This window comes from Trachypithecus francoisi, unplaced genomic scaffold, assembly GCF_009764315.1.
Source record: "Trachypithecus francoisi isolate TF-2019V2 unplaced genomic scaffold, Tfra_2.0 Lachesis_group12, whole genome shotgun sequence".
NCBI lineage: Eukaryota > Metazoa > Chordata > Mammalia > Primates > Cercopithecidae > Trachypithecus > Trachypithecus francoisi.
Window position 1 is genome coordinate 5,152,938 of NW_022681457.1, and position 17,555 is coordinate 5,170,492.

Below are 17,555 nucleotides of genomic sequence, written 5' to 3' on the forward strand. Positions count from 1 at the left end.
TTGGGAGGCTGAGGCAGGAGGATTGCTTGAGCTAGGGAGTTTGAGACCAGCCTGGACAACATGGTGAGACCCCATCTCTACAAAAAAAAAAAAAAAAAAAAAAAACCCACAAAAATTAGCCGGGTGTGGTGGTATGCACCTGTAGTCCCAGCTCCTCAGGAGGCTGAGGTTGAAGAATCGCTTGAATCTGGGAGGTGGAGGTTGCAGTGAGCTGGGATTGTGCCACTGCACTCCACTCTGGATGATACTGAGATCCTGTATCAAAAACAACAACAAAAAAATGTAACACCCAGGCTGAGTGCAGTGGTTCATGCCTGCAATTGCAGCACTCTTGGAGGCCAAGGTGGGCGCATCACTTGAGGTCAGGAATTCAAGACCAGCCTGGCCAACATGGTGAAACCCCGTCTCTACTGAAAATACAAAAATTAGCCAGGCGCAGTGGTGCATGCCTGTAGTCCCAGCTACTCGGGAGGCTGAGGCAGGAGAATCGCTTGAACTCAGGAGGCAGAGGTTGCAGTGAGCCGAAATCACGCCACTGCACTCCAGCCTGGGTGGCAGAGTGAGACTCCATCTCAAAAAAAAAAAAAAAAAAACCACCTGTGTGGCACCTCCTTGCTCCCGCTCTTGCCAGGTGATATGCTGGCTCCATCACCTTCTGCTATGAGGCCCTCACCAAAAGCTGAGCAGATGTTGGCACCATGCTTATCAGCCTGTGAACCATAAGCCAATTAAACCTCTTTTATTTAAACCCAGCCTCAAGTATTCCTTTATAGCAATGCAAGAATGGACTAACACGGAGTGGGAGAGGGAACATTTGTAAAGAAAAAAAAATGTACGCTTGTTTTAATGTTGCTACTGCCGAAGGCAATGGATAACAGTGGGGGTAAGCAATAAAAAACAAAAAATCTTAAAAGGAAAATCTGATAGAGATATCTTTTGAAGCCTTGAAATATTCCAACAAATGGGAAGGTAGAAATCCATTGGCCTGGCCGGGCTTGGTGGCTCAAGCCTGTAATCCCAGCACTTTGGGAGGCCAAGACGGGCAGATCACGAGGTCAGGAGATCGAGACCATCCTGGCTAATACGGTGAAACCCTGTCTCTACTTAAAAATACAAAAAACTAGCCGGGCGACGAGGCGGGCGCCTGTAGTCCCAGCTACTTGGGAGGCTGAGGCAGGAGAATGGCATAAACCCGGGAGGCGGAGCTTGCAGTGAGCTGAGATCCGGCCACTGCACTCCAGCCTGGGTGGCAGAGCAAGACTCCGTCTCAAAAAAAAAAAAAAAAAAAAAGAAATCCATTGGCCTATGTAGGATTGTGTACATGCTTGGGAAAGTTCTGAGAAGGCCCCAAGCTTTTCACCTCTGGCTGACCTTGAAGCCTTGAAACGCTGCACCAGCAGGAAGGGAAGGCTAAGGTAGAGTTGTAAATTGTCTATCTGAGTGTTAAAGGTGTGCCTCATCAGGCACACAGAGCCATTTGGCAAAGACTAGAAGATTTTGTTGTTGTTCCAGTTTAAGGAAATCTCTCTCCAGTCATTAGCTAACCACTAAAATCAGAGAACAGACACTTCAGTGGCCAAACATGACAAAGAACACAGATATTACAGGAATAGTTCAGAAAAGTCTCTTTTTTAAAAAGCAACTACAGGCCAGGTGCAGTAGCTCACCCCTGTAATTCCAACAATTTGGGAGAATGAGGTGGGAGGATTGCTTGAGCCCAGAAGGTCAAGACCAGCCTGAGCAACACAGTAAAACTTAATCCCTTAAAAAAATAATAATAGGCCGGGCGCAGTGGCTCAAGCCTGTAATCCCAGCACTTTGGGAGGCTGAGACGGGCGGATCACGAGGTCAGGAGATCGGGACCATCCTGGCTAACACAGTGAAACCTCGTCTCTACTAAAAATACAAAAACTAGCCGGGCGAGGTGGCAGGCGCCTGTAGTCCCAGCTACTCGGGAGGCTGAGGCAGAAGAATGGCGTAAATCCGGGAGGCCGAGCTTGCAGTGAGCTGAGATCCAGCCACTGCACTCCAGCCTGGGCGACAGAGCAAGACTCCGCCTCAAAAAAAAAAATAAAAAATAAAAAAATAATAATAAAATGGGCCAGGCACGATCTCATGCCTGTAATCCCAGCACTTTGGGAGGCCGAGGCGGGCGGATCACAAGGTCAGGAGATCGAGACCATCCCGGCTAACATGGTGAACCCTGTCTCTACTAAAAAACACAAAAAATTAGCCAGATGTGGTGGCAGGCACCTGTAGTCCCAGCTACTCGGAAGGCTGAGGCAGGAGAATGGTGTGAACCTGGGAGGTGGAGCTTGCAGTGAGCCGAGATCGCGCCACTGCACTCCAGCCTGGGCAACAGAGCAAGACGCTGTCTCAAAAGAAGAAGAAGAAGAAGAAGAATAAAATTATCTGAGCTTGGTAGTGCACACCTATAGTCCCAGCTACTCAGAAGCCTGAGGCAGGAGGACCCCTTAAGCCCGGGAGTTGGAGGCTGCAGTGAGCCACAATCATGCCACTATACAGTGGCCTGGGAAACAGAGTAAGATCCTGTCTCAAATAATAATAAAAATAAATAAGTTGGCCAGGCGCGGTGGCTCAAGCCTGTAATCCCAGCACTTTGGGAGGCCGAGGTGGGTGGATCACGAGGTCAGGAGATCGAGACCATCCTGGCTAATACGGTGAAACCCGTCTCTACTAAAAACTACAAAAAACTAGCCGGGCGAGGTGGCGGCGCCTGTAGTCCCAGCTACCCGGGAGGCTGAGACAGGAGAACGGCGTGAACCCGGGAGGCGGAGCTTGCAGTGAGCTGAGATCCGGCCACAGCACAGCACTCCAGCCTGGGTGACAGAGCAAGACTCCCTCTCAATAAATAAATAAATAAATAAGTGAAAATAATCAAAAAGCAACTACAACAAGCAATAATAACAACAAATCCTTATGAGTGGGGAGAATCTGTTTCTAGGGTTGCTACATTATGATACTTTATTATTTTATTTATTTATTTATTTAGAGACAGAGTATCTAAATGATCTCGGCTCACGGCAACCTCTGCCTCCTGGGTTCAAACGATTCTCCTGCCTCAGCCTCCCCAGTAGCTGGGACTACAGGCGCCTGCCACCACGCCTGGCCAATTTTTGTACTTTTAGTAGAGATGGGGTTTCACCATATTGGCCAAGCTGGTCTCGAACTCCTGACCTCAGATGATCTGCCTGGCTCGGCCTCCCAAAGTGTTGGGATTACCGGCGTGAGCCACCACTCCCTGATACATTATGATACTTTAAATGGCCAGTTTTCAGGTGAGGCACGGTGGCTCACACCTGTAATCTCAGCACTTTGGGAGGCTGAGGCAGGTGGATCACCTGAGGTCGGGAGTTTGAGACCAGCCCAGCCAACATGGTTAAACCTCATCTCTACTAAAAATCCAAAAATTAGACAGGCATGGTGGTGCACATCTGTAATCCCAGTTACTGGGGAGGCTGAGGCAGGAAAATTGCTTGAACCTGGGAGGCAGAGGTTGAAGTGAGTCAAGATCATGCCACTGCACTCAAGCCTGGGTGACAGAGTGAGACTCCTTCTCAAAAAAATAAAATAAAATAAAAATAAATAAATAAATACAAAATGGCCAGTTTTCAAGAAAAAAGTTATAAGGCATGCAAAGAAAGGAAAACTATGGCCTATACAATGGAGGACAAACAAGCAGTCAAGAGAAACTGTTCAGGGGTAGGATGGCTGGGGCAGATTTGGACTTACTAGGCAAAGACTTTAAATCAGCTATTTTAAATATGTTCAAAGAGCTACAGGAAACAATTCCTAAATAACCAAAGGAAAATGAGAGAATAATGTCTCACCAAATAGGGCATATCACTAAAGAGATAAAAATTATTATTATTATTATTTTTTTTTTTTGAGACGGAGTCTCACTCTGCCGCCCAGGCTGGAGTGCAATGGCCGGATCTCAGCTCACTGCAAGCTCCGCCTGCCGGGTTTACGCCATTCTCCTGCCTCAGCCTCCCAAGTAGCTGGGACTACAGGCGCCCGCCACGTCGCCCGGCTAGTTTTTTGTAGTTTTTAGTAGAGACGGGGTTTCACCGTGTTAGCCAGATTGGTCTCGATCTCCTGACCTCGTGATCCACCCGTCTCGGCCTCCCAAAGTGCTGGGATTACAGGCTTGAGCCACCGCGCCCGGCCAGAGATAAAAATTATTAAAAGCAACGAAATAGAAATTATAGGGTTGAAGGGCTAATTAGCCAGGCATGGTGGTGGGTGCCTGTAATCCCAGCTACGTGGGAGGCTGAGGCAGAAGAATCACTTGAACCCAGGAGGCGGATGTTGTAGTGAGCCAAGAACACGCCACTGCACTCCAGCCTGGCAATAGAGCGAGACTCTGTCTCAAAAAAAAAAAAAAAGAAATGCAATCAGTATCAGAAAGAATCTGGGGCCAGGTGTGGTGGCTCATGCCTGTAATCTCAGCACATTGGGAGGCCAAGGCTGGAGGATCACAAGGTCAGGAGATCGAGACCATCCTGGCTAACACAGTGAAACCCCGTCTCTACTAAAATGTAAAAAAATTAGCCAGGCATGGTGGTACGCACCCATAGTCCCAGCTACTCGGGAGGCTGAGGCAGGAGAATGGCATGAACCCAGGAGGTGGACCTTGCAGTGAGCCAAGATTGTGCCACAGGTGCAATGGTTCACAACTGTAATCCCAGCACTTTGGGAGGCCAAGGCAGGCGGATCACGAGGTCAAGAGATCAAGAACATCCTGGCCAACATGGTGAAACCCCATCTCTACTAAAAATACAAAAATTAGCTGGGGATGGTGGTGGGCACCTGTAGTCCCAGGTACTCGGGAGGCTGAGGCAGGAGAATGGCTTGAACCCGGGAGGCGGAGGTTGCAGTGAGCTGAGATGGCACCACTGCACTCCAGCTTGGCAACAGAGCGAGACTCTGTCTCAAAAAAGAAATTCTAGGGTTGAAAAGTACAATCACTGAAGTGAAAAATGTACTAGAGGGGGCTGTATAGCAGAATAATGACTCAGTGAACTTGAATATAGCTCAACTTTGATTATCCAGTCTGAGAAACCTAAGAACAAACAAAAAGAATGAAGAAGAATAAATGCAGCCTCAGAGACCCATGGGTCTGGGAGTCCCAGAAGGAAAGAAAGGGGCAGAAAGAATATTTGAAGAAATAATGGTTGACAACTTCCCAAACTGGATGATTTGAGCATTAATCCACACATCCAAGAAGCCAAATGAACTCCAAATAGGCTCCACGGGCTAGGCACAGTGACTCATTGCTGTAATCCCAGGACTTTGGGAGACTGAGGAGGGAGTATTACTTGAGACCAAGAGCTCAAGACCAGCCTGGGCAACATAGCAAAACCCTCTCTCTTAAAAAAACAATAAGAAGGTTGGACATGGTGGCTCACACCTGTATTCCCTGCACTTTGGGAGGCCAAGATGGGAGGATTGCTTGAGCCCAGGAGTTTGAGACCAGCCTAGGCAACAAAGTAACACCCACATCTCTAAAAATAAAAATGAAAATAAAAACATTTTTAAAATAGGATAAAATGGGCCAGGCATGGTGACTCACGCCTGTAATCCCAGCACTTTGGGAGGCTGAGGCGGGTGGATCACAAGGTCAGGAGTAAGACCAGCCTGGCCAATGTGGTGAAACCCCATCTCTACTAAAAATACAAAAATTAGCCAGGCATGGTGGTGGGTGCCTGTAATCCCAGCTACGTGGGAGGCTGAGGCAGAAGAATCACTTGAACCCAGGAGGCGGATGTTGCAGTGAGCCAAGAACACGCCACTGCACTCCAGCCTGGCAATAGAGCGAGACTCTGTCTCAAAAAAAAAAAAAAAAGAAATGCAATCAGTATCAGAAAGAAATCTGGGGCCAGGTGTGGTGGCTCATGCCTGTAATCTCAGCACATTGGGAGGCCAAGGCTGGAGGATCACAAGGTCAGGAGATCGAGACCATCCTGGCTAACACAGTGAAACCCCGTCTCTACTAAAATGTAAAAAAATTAGCCAGGCATGGTGGTACGCACCCATAGTCCCAGCTACTCGGGAGGCTGAGGCAGGAGAATGGCATGAGCCCAGGAGGTGGACCTTGCAGTGAGCCAAGATTGTGCCACTGCACTCCAGCCTGGGTGACAGAGCAAGACTCCATCTCAAAAAAAAAAAAAGAGGAAAAAAAGAACAAAAAAGAGAGAAATTTGGGAAACACACAAATGTGTGGAAATTAAACAACACACTAAAAAAAAACAGTGGTGCCAGGCATGGTGGCTCACACCTATAATCCCAGCTCTTTGGGAGGTCAACTTGGGAGGATGACTTGGGCCCAGGAGTTCGAGAGCAGCCTGGGCAACATAGTGAGACCTCATCTCTACAAAAAAAATTTTTTTAATTAGCTGGGCATTGTGGCACACATCTGTAGTCCCAGCTACTAAGGAGATTGAGGCAGGAGAATCATCTTAGCTCAAGAGTTTGAGAGACTGCAGTGAGCTGTAGCCATGCCACTGCACTCCAGCCTGGGTGACAGAGCAATACTGTCTGAAAAAAATTTATTATTTTTATTTATTTATTTATTTATTTATTTATTTTTTTGAGGCGGAGTCTCGCTCTGTCGCCCAGGCTGGAGTGCAATGGCCGGATCTCAGCTCACTGCAAGCTCCGCCTCCCGGGTTTACGCCATTCTCCTGCCTCAGCCTCCGGAGTAGCTGGGACTACAGGCGCCCGCCATCTCGCCTGGCTAATTTTTTTTTTTTTATATTTTTTTTAGTAGAGACGGGGTTTCACTGTATTAGCCAGGAGGGTCTCGATCTCCTGACCTCGTGATCCGCCCGTCTCGGCCTCCCAAAGTGCTGGGATTACAGGCTTGAGCCACCGCGCCCGGCCGAAAAAAATTTAAAAACCCAATGGGACAAAGGAAATTATAAGATTGTTTGGGATGAAGAAAAATGAAAACACAGCATACCAGAATGTAAGTGATACAGTGAAAAAATGCTTTAAGGGAAATTTGTAGCTGTAAACACATTTAAAAAGAAGAAAGGGCCAGGCGCCGTGGTTCACGCCTGTAATCCCAACACTTTGGAAGGCTGAGGCGGGTGGATCATAAGGTCAGGAGATGGAGACCATCCTGGCTAACATGGTGAAACGCCGTCTTTACTAAAAATACAAACAAAATTAGCTGGGTGTGGTGGTGGGCACCTATATTCCCAGCTACTAAGGAGGCTGAGGCAGGAAAATGGCATGAACCCAGGAGGCGGGGCTTACAGTGAGCTGAGATCGCACCACTGCACTCTGGGCAATAGAGCGAGACTCTTAAAAAAAAAAAAAAAAAAAAGGAAGGATCTCAAAATCAGTATCTTAATGCCCCACCTTAAGAAAATAGAAAAAGAAGGGGCCGGGCGTGGTGGCTCAAGCCTGTAATCCCAGCACTTTGGGAGGCCGAGACGGGCGGATCACGAGGTCAGGAGATCGAGACCATCCTGGCTAACAGGGTGAAACCCCGTCTCTACTAAAAAGTACAAAAAAAAAACTAGCCGGGCGAGGTGGCGGGCGTCTGTAGTCCCAGCTACTCCGGAGGCTGAGGCAGGAGAATAGCGTGAACCCGGGAGGCGGAGCTTGCAGTGAGCTGAGATCCGGCCACTGCACTCCAGCCTGGGCAACAGAGCAAGACTCCGTCTCAAAAAAAAAAAAAAGAAAGAAAATAGAAAAAGAGGCCAGGCGTGGTGGCTCACGCCTGTAATTCCAGCACTTTGGGAGGCTGAGGTGGGGATCACGAGGTCAGATCAAGACCATCCTGGCTAACACGGTGAAACCCTGTCTCTACTAAAAATACAAAAAATTAGCTGAGTGTGGTGGTGGGCGCCTGTAGTCCCAGCTACTTGGGAGGGTAAGGGAGGAGAATTGTGTGAACCAGGGAGGCAGAGCTTGTAGTGAGCCAAGATCATGCCACTACACTCCAGCCTGGTCAACAAAGTGAGACTCCGTCTAAAAAAAAAAAAAAAAGAAAAAGTAAATTAAATCCAAAACTAACAGAAAGAAGGAAATGATAAATATTAGAGCATAAGGAAATCAAATCGAGAATACAAAAACAATAACAAAAATGCAACAAAACCAAAAGTTGGTTTATTGAATAGATCAAAAAAATTGACATATCTTTAGCTAGACTGACCAAGAAAAAAGAGAAGACTCAGATTACAAAGATCAAGAGTGAAAGAGCAGATATTATCATTAACTGTACAGAAAGAAAAATGATTATAAGGGAAGACTGAACAATTGTATGCCAACCAATCAGACAATCTGGATACAATGGAAAAATGTCTGGAAACACACAAACTACCAAAACTGACTCAAGACCTAGAAAGTCCGAAAAGACCCATAACAAGTAAAGAGACTGAATTAGTTAAAAATAATTTTAAAACTTCCAACAAAGATGGCCGGGCACGCCTGTAATGCCAGCACTTTGGGAGGCCGAGGCAGGCGTATCATGAGTTCAGGAGATCGAGACCATCCTGGCTAACACAGTGAAACCCTGTCTCTACTAAAAATAAAGGAAAAAAAGTTAGTTGGGCGTGGTGGCGGGTGCCTGTAGTCCCAGCTACTCGGAAGGCTGAGGCAGGAGAATGGCGTGAATCTGGGAGGCGGAGCTTGCAGTGAGCCAAGATCGCGCCACTGCATCCAGCCTGGGCGACAAAGTGAGACTCTGTCTCAAAGGAAAAAATAAAAAGAAAAGCCTATAACCAGATGACTTCAGCAGTAACTCTTATCAATCACTAAAAAAAAAAAAAGAATTTACAAACAATCCATTTCAAAGTCTACCAAAAAGAGAAGGAGCAATTTCTAACTCAGGAAATATCTGACAGTATCTTCTTGATACCAAACAAAGACATCACAAGAAAAGAAAACCACAGACCAGGCCAGGCGTGATGGCTCACGCCTGTAATCCCAGCACTTTGGGATGCCAAGGCAGGTGTATCACGAGGTCAGGAGTTTGAGACCAGCCTGGCCAAGATGGTGAAACTGCATCTCTACTAAAAACACAAAAATTAGCTAGGCATGGTGGTAGGCACCTGTAATCCCAGCTACTCGGGAGGCTGAGGCAGGACAATGACTTGAACCCGGGAGGTGAAGTTTGCAGTGAGCTGAGATTGTGCCACTGCACTCCAGCCTGGGCGACAGACTTCATCTCAAGAAAGAAAGAAAACCACAGACCAATATTCTTTATGAATATAGTCACAAAAATCCTCAACGAAGTACTAGCAAACCAAATCCAGCAGCATGTAAAAAGGATTATATATCGTGACCAAGTGGGAATGATCCCAGGAATGCAAGGTTGGTTCAACATACTAAAATGAACATACTAAAATCAACAAGTGACTGGACATGGTGGCTCATCCCAACAATTTGAGAGGCTGAGACAGGAGGATCACCTAAGGCTAGGAATTCTAGACCAGCCAGGTCAACATAATGAGACTCCATCTCTATAAAAAATTTTAAAAATTATCTGGGTGCAGTGGCATATGCTTGTGGTCTCAGCTCCTTGGGAGGCTGAGGTGGGAGGATTGTTTGAGCCCAGGAGGTTGAGGCTGCAGTGAGCTTTGATGTCACCACTGCACTCCAACCTGGGAAACAGAGCAAGACTCTGTCTCTAAAAATAAAAAAAGTTACATACCATATTAATAGAATAAAAGGGGGAAAAAAAAAACACATGATCATGTCAGTAGAGAAAAAGCTTTTGACAAAATGTAACACCCTCTTATGATTAAAAAACACAAAACAAAAAAAACCTCAACAGACTAGAAATAGAAAGGAACTTCCTCATCCCAATAAAGGGCAGCTACAAAAATCCCACAAAATGTGATAGTTTAAAATATGTGCATAAATTCTTTGACATTCCTTTAAAACATGGAGCCTTATTTGCCTCACTTGAGTATGAGCTGGACTTAGTGACTCACACCCAGGAAATAGAATACGGCAAGATGGGTGTGGTGGCTCATGCTTGTAATCCCACCACTTTGGGAGGCTGAGGCAGGCGGATCACCTGAGGTCAGGAGTTTGAGACCAGCCTGCCCAACATGGTGAAACCCTATTCTTTTTTTTTTTTTTTTTTTTTTTTTTCAGACGGAGTCTGGCTCTGTCTCCCAGGCTGGAGTGCAGTGGCCGGATCTCAGCTCACTGCAAGCTCCACCTCCCGGGTTTACGCCATTCTCCTGCCTCAGCCTCCTAAGTAGCTGGGACTACAGGCGCCCGCCACCTCGCCCGGCTAGTTTTTGTATTTTTAGTAGAGATGGGGTTTCACCGTGTTAGCCAGGATGGTCTCGATCTCCTGACCTTGTGATCCGCCCGTCTCGGCCTCCCAAAGTGCTGGGATTACAGGCTTGAGCCACCGCGCCCGGCCAGTGAAACCCTATTTCTACAAAAAATATAAAAATTAGCCAGGTGTGATGGTGCACACCTGTAATGCCAGCTACTCAGGAGGCTAAGGCATGACAATTGCTTGAACCTGGGAGGCAGAGGCTGCAGTAAGCTGAGATTGTGCCACTGCACTCCAGCCTGGGTGACAGAGATTGTCTCAAAAAATAAAAAAAGTAGAATAAAGTAGAATTGATGATATGTGAGGTAAGAGACTACTTCATGAGAAGAACTGTTTCTTTTTTGCTCTCTCTTCCTCTGGGGAATGATAGCCTCAATGTCATAAGCAGCCACCTATGAAGAGGCCCATGTAGCAATGAATTGAGGCCTCCAGCCAAGGGCACGTGAGTGCCCCATTTTGGTAGCACAACCTCCAGCCCCAGTCCAACCTTCAGGTGACTGCAGCCCCCGCCAAAATCTTGATTGTAACCTCCTGAGACAACCTGAGCTGGGACTACCCAGCTGAGTCCTTCCAGGTTGTTGTTTGAAGTTTTGGTGTAATCGGTTTCACAGCAATAGAAAGCATTACACAAAGTATCTTTCTAACCTGAAGACTCAGAACGTCTTGGGTTTCCTGTGGGTAATTGTTCTGGAAACCAAGGCAACAGGATCTAGGGTCAGCTAATTTCTCCCAGTTACTAGCCGTATGACCTTATGGAGGAGACTTTACCTCTCTGTGCCTCTGCTTCCCTACCTGTGAAATGGAGATACAAGTAACAACTACCTTCACAGAGTTCCCATTGTCCTTCCTCCTACCTGGAAACTGACACTCTCTCAACCAGGGTCTCCATCACCACCTGGTTCTCTGTCCCCCTCTTTCCAGTTCTCTGTCCCCACCCAGCCCCTGTGTTTGTTCCTTCTCTCTCTGGGTCTCTATTCCCCTCCTCTATTTCTGGTTTTCTATCTCTTCCTGATTCAGCTCTGTCTCCCAAATCTCAGAGTCTCTGACTTATTTTTTCTGAGTCTCTGCCTTTCTACTCTTTAGGTCTCTGTCTGCTTTTTTTCTTTCTTTTTTTTTTTTTTTTTTTTTGAGATGGAGTCTTGCTCTGTCGCCCAGGCTGGAGTGCAGTGGCCGGATCTCAGCTCACTGCAAGCTCCGCCTCCTGGGTTTTTACGCCATTCTCTCGCCTCAGCCTCCCGAGTAGCTGGGACTACAGGCGCCCGCCATCTCGCCTGGCTAATTTTTTGTATTTTTTTAGTAGAGACGGGGTTTCACCGTGTTAGCCAGGATGGTCTCGATCTCCTGACCTAGTGATCCGCCCGTCTCGGCCTCCCAAAGTGCTGGGATTACAGGCTTGAGCCACCGCGCCCGGCCTGTCTGCTTTTTTTCTTTCTTTCTCTTTCTTTTTTTTGAGATGGAGTCTCACTCTGTCACCAGGCTGGAGTGCAGTGTCGCTATCTCGGCTCTCTGTAACCTCCACATCCCGAGTTCAAGTGATTCTCCTGCCTCAGTCTCCTGAGTAGCTGGGATTATAGGCATGTGCCATCACGCCTGGCTAATTTTTGTATTTTTGGTAGAGATGGGTTTCCAGTGTGTTGGCCAGGTTGGAGGTCTCTGTCTTCTTCCCCAGGTTTCTTTCCTTTCCTTTTTCCCACAGTTTGGGTGTCTGGCCCTGTCCTCTGTATCTTCTCCTCTTTGCATCTCCATCTCCCTTTGTCAGTCTCTCTTACTCGTTTTGTGTTCACTGTGCCTTTGTCTCTCTGGGTCTCTGTCATCCATCCCTCTTGGAGTCTCTGCCTTTCCTTTCTCTCAGTATCTGTCCTTTTTTCTAGGTCTCTATCTCCCTTCTCTGTGATGTCCCCATCTCTCTAGGCTTCTGCTCCCCCACTTTCCTACTGTGGGTCTCTGTCTCCCTACTATGAATCATTTCTTCTTCTTCTTTTTTTTTTTATTTTTTTTATTTTTTTTATTTTTTTAATTTTTTTTTTTTGAGATGGAGTCTCGCTATGTCGCCCAGGCTGGAGTGCAGTGGCGCCATCTCGGCTCACTACAAGCTCCGCCTCCCGGGTTCACGCCATTCTCCTTCCTCAGCCTCCCGAGTAGCTGGGACTACAGGCACCCGCCACCACGCCCGGCTAATTGTTTTTTTTTTTTTTTTTTTTTTTTTGAGACGGAGTCTTGCTCTGTCGCCCAGGCTGGAGTGCAGTGGCCGGATCTCAGCTCACTGCAAGCTCCACCTCCCGGGTTTAGGCCATTCTCCTGCCTCAGCCTCCTGAGTAGCTGGGACTACAGGCGCCGCCACCTCGCCCGGCTAGTTTTTTGCATTTTTTAGTAGAGACGGGGTTTCACCGTGTTAGCCAGGATGGTCTCGATCTCCTGACCTCGTGATCCACCCGTCTCAGCCTCCCATAGTGCTGGGATTACAGGCTTGAGCCACCGCGCCCGGCCATGGCTAATTTTTTGTATTTTGTTTTCAGTAGAGACGGGGTTTCACTGTCAGGATGAATTTCTTCTTCTTCTCCTTCTCCTTCTCTTCTCCTCCTCCTCCTCCTCCTTCTTCTTCTTTTTTTTTTTTTTTTTTTGAGATGGAGTCTCCCTCTGTCCACCAGGCTAGAGCGCAGTGGCATGATCTCGGCTCACAGGAACCTCCACCTCCAGGGTTCAAGCGATTCTCCTGCCTCGGCCTCCTGAGTAGTTGGGATTACAGGCACCTGCCACCACACCTGGTTCATTTTTGTATTTTTAATAGAGACCGGGTTTCACCATGTTGGCCAGGCTGCTCTTGAACTCCTGACCTCAAGTGATCTGCCCACTTCAGCCTCCCGAAGTACTGGGATTACAGGTGTGAGCCACTGTGCCCAGCCCTGGATCATCTCTTCTTCTGTCTCTGAGTGTCCATCTCTCTCACACTGGACCCATCTGTTCCTTCCCCAGAACCTCTGTCCCCCTACCCTCCGAGTCTCTTTCCTTCTCTCTCTGGGTTTCCATCCCTCTCTCTCTGGGTGTCTCTCCTAATCTCTCTGGGTCTCTGTCTCCCTCTCTCTGGGTCTCTGTCCCCCTCTTTCTGGGTCTCCATCCCCCTCTTTCTGGGTCTCCATCCCCCTCTCTCTGGGTCTCTCTCCCTTTCTCTCTCTCTGGGTCTCTGTCTCCTCCTCTCTGGGTCTCTGTCCCCCTCTCCCTGGGTCTCCATCCCCCTTTCTCTGGGTCTCTTATCTGCCTCTCTCTGGGTCTCTGCCCCCCTCTCTCTGGGTCTCTGCCCCCCTCTCCCTGGGTCTCCCTTCCCCTCTCTCTGGGTCTCTGTCCCCTTCTTTCTCTGGGTCTCTGTCCTCCTCTCTCTCTGGGTCTCTGTCCCCATCTCTGTGGGTCTCTGTCTCCCTCTCTGGGTCTCTGTCCTCTCTCTGGGTCTCCGTCCTCTCTCTCTGGGCTCTGTGCCCTTCTCTCTGCCTGTCCCTGCCTTCTCTCTGGATGCAGCTCAGGTGCTGGGTGCTGGTTCCAGCTCCTGCTGCCCCCTCTCACCTCTCCAGCACGCACCCCAAGGTCATTACTTTTTCCATTTCACCGAGAAGGAACTTGAAGCCCCTTAGAGGCCCACACTCCCCTGCAGCCCCACAGCCAGCTGGCGGCTGTGTCAGACCTTGATCCTGGCTGCCTGCGGCACTTTCTCAGGCTTCACGATCCACTGGGGGATGTGACTCAGAAATAGCTCTGGTGGGAGGCAAACGGCTACAAGTGCTGCCCGAGAGACACTCCCCAAGAGAGGGCGGAGAGCTCTTCTGTCTGAGGGAGGAGATGTCTCCCAGGCATCCTTCCCAGCCCAGACTCTCTGCCATGTTCTCTTCTCTGCAGCTCCTCTTCCTTCCCTGGACCCTCGCCTAGCCTCAGCTCTGGCCTCCCTGCCTCAGTCTCTCCCCTCCAAATATCCCCCACTCAACCCAGGGCAGTCTTGGGGAGAGAAAGGCCTTTTGTATTAGTGACAAAAGCAGCAGCCTTCTTGTCCTGGTCCTGCTTCTTACGAGCTCTACAACCTTGACCTTGCGGAGGTTACTACATGGCTGTCTGCCTTAGTTGGGTTTTTGTTTTTGTTTTTGAGACGGAGTTTTGCTCTTGTTGCCCAGGCCACAGTGCAATGGCACGATCTCGGTTCACTGCAACCTCCGCCTCCCAGGTTCAAGCGATTCTCCTGCCTCAGCCTCCCAAGTAGCTGGGATTATAGGCATGTGCCACCACACCCTACTAATTTTATATTTTTAGTAGAGATGGGGTTTCTCCATGTTGATCAGGTTGGTCTCGAATTACTGACCTCAGGTGATCTGCCCACCTCAGCCTCCCAAAGTGCTGGGATTACAGGCGTGAGCCATCAAGCCCGGCCTTAAAAATTTGTTTTAAAAATTAGCTGGGTGGAGGCCGGGCGCGGTGGCTCAAGCCTGTAATCCCAGCACTTTGGGAGGCCGAGACGGGCGGATCACGAGGTCAGGAGATCGAGACCATCCTGGCTAACACGGTGAAACCCCGTCTCTACTAAAAAAAAAATACAAAAATTAGCCGGGCGAGGTGGCAGGCGCCTGTAGTCCAGCTACTCGGGAGGCTGAGGCAGGAGAATGGTGTAAACCCGGGAGGCGGAGCTTGCAGTGAGCTGAGATCCGGCCACTGCACTCCAGCCTGGGCGACAGAGCGAGACTGCGTCTCAAAAAAAAAAAAAAAAAAAATTAGCTGGGTGAAGCCGGGCGTGGTGGCTCACGCCTGTAATCCCAACAATTTGGGAGGCTGAGGCGGGAAGATAATGAGGTCAAGAGATCAAGACCATCCTGGCCAACATGGTGAAACTCCATCTCTACTAAAAGTACGAAAATTAGCTGGGTGTGGTGGCGCATGCCTGTAGTCCCAGCTACTCGGGAGGCTGAGGCAGGAGAATTGCTTGAACCCGAGGTGGAGGTTGCAGTGAACTGAGATCACACCACTGCACTCCAGCCTGGCAACAGAGCGAGACTCCATCTCCAAAAAAAAAAAAAAAAAAAAAAAAATAGCTGGCTGTGGTGGCATCTGCCTGTAGTTACAGCTACTTGGGAGGCTGAGGTGGGAGGATCACCTGTGCCTGGGGAGGCCAAGGCTGCAGTGAGCCAATATTGTGCCTGGGCTGTCATGCTGTCACTCCAGCCTGGGCAACAGAACAAGAACCAGTCTCAAAAACAAACAAAAGAAAGAAAGAAAAAAGAAAGAAACAAAAACATTTGTTTAGCTGGGCATGGTGGTGTGCACCTGTAGTCCCACCTACTTGGGAGGTCAAGGTGGAAAGATCGCTTAAGCCCAAGGGTTTGAGATTGCAGTGAGCTATTATCATGCTGCTGCACTCCAGTCTAGGCAATAGAGTGAGACCCTGTCTCAAGAAAATGAAAAAAAAAATAAAAAGAAAGAAAAAGAGAGGCCAGGTGTGGTGGCCCACATCCATAATCCCAGCACTTTGGGAGGCTGAGGCGGGTGTCACCTGAAGTTGGGAGTTCGAGACTAGCCTGGCCAACATGGTGAAAGCCCATCTCTACTAAAAATACAAAAATTAGCCAGGTGTGGTGGCGCTCTTGTAATCCCAGCTACTTGGGAGGCTGAGGTGGGAGAATCACTTGAACCCGAGAGGTGGAGTTTGCAGTCAGCCAAGATCGCGCCACTGTACTCCAGCCTGGCTACTGAGTGAGACTCCATCTCAAAAAAGAAAGAAAGGAAAAGAGATATTTGTTAAAAAGAATATATGTGGCTGGGCATGGTGTTGCACTCCTGTAATCCCAGCACTTCGGGAGGCTGAGGCCCCAAAATTGCTTGACGTTAAGACCAGACTGTGCAACATTGTGAGACTCTGTCTCTACAAAAATTATTTATTTATTTATTTATTATTTATTTTGAGACAGAGTCTTGCTCTGTCATGCAGGCTGGAGTGCAGTGGCGCGATCTCGGTTCACTGCAACCTCCGCCTCCCGGGTTCAAGCCATTCTCCTGCCTCAGCCTCACCAGTAGCTGGGACTATAGACACATGACATCACAGGCACATACCCTCACACCCAGATAATTTTTGTATTTTTAGTAGAGACAGGGTTTCATCATATTGGCCAGGCTGGTCTCGAACTCCTGACCTCGTGATCCACCCGCGTTGACCTCCCAAAGTGCTGGGATTATAGGTCACTGCGCCTGACCTACAAAAAGTTTTTAACAAATTAGCCACGTGTGTGCCTGTGGTCCCAGCTACTTGGAAGGCTGAGATGGGAGGATCATTTGAGCCCAGGCTGCAGTGAGCTGTGATAGTGCCACTGCACTCCAGCCTGGGAGTCAGAGCAAGACCCTGCCTTAAAAATAAATAAAAGCTGGGCGCAATGGCTCACACCTGTAATCCCAGCACTTTGGGAGGCCGAGGCGGCCAGATCACCTGAGGTCCGGAGTTTGAGACCAGCCTGACCAACATGGAGTAACCCCGTCTCTACTAAAAATACAAAATTAGCCGGTTGTGGTGGCGCGTACCTGTAATTGCAGCTACTAGGGTGTCTGAGGCAGGAGAAATGGCTTGAACCCAGGAGGCGGAGGTTGCTGTGAGCCGAGATTGCTCCACTGCACTCCAGCCTGGGCAACAAGAGCGAAACTCCGTCTCAAAAATAAATAAATAAATAAATAAATAAATAAATTTCAAAAATAAAGAAACGAATGTATGCATCTCCATTTTACAGATGAGAAAACCGGGCTCCCTGAACATAGAAAGTGCTAGTAAGTGCTAGTGAATCTCATCAGCATCATGAAGATCATGGCTATTGTTCGTGTAGTTCTCAGTATCTGATAGAGCCTGTTTCAGGCCTGGCCCAGGGGAAGCCAGGTGGGGGATGAGGAGCAGAGGTGCAGTGAGTTAAGCACCAAGTTGTAACCCTCTATACTTTTGCCAGAAATTCTCTAAATCTCCCTAAATCTTGCTCACCTCTCAGTTTTGCCCCAGATTCTTAGGTGACTCCCCTCAGAGGACGCCTACTCACTCGCTAAGATCCAGTTGCAAGACATCCTCCTCCAGGAAGCTTTCCCTGATACCCCAACCTGGCTTGAGGAGCCCTTCTCTGGGATCTTCTCCGTTACAGAATTTCTCACCCTAGTCTATGTCTTTTGCCCCCACCAGACTGGGAGCTCCCCAAGCGCAGGGATCTGGCCTGGTTCCTGAGCCCAG

The 17,555-nt window shown here is 48.5% G+C and overlaps 1 protein-coding gene across 6 annotated transcripts in view; it reads right to left on the reverse strand.

Annotated features, from left to right (window-relative positions):
• TSKS (testis specific serine kinase substrate) overlaps positions 1-17,555 on the reverse strand; it is a 32,755-nt gene that overhangs the window by 12,862 nt on the left and 2,338 nt on the right. The window lies entirely within an intron of this gene.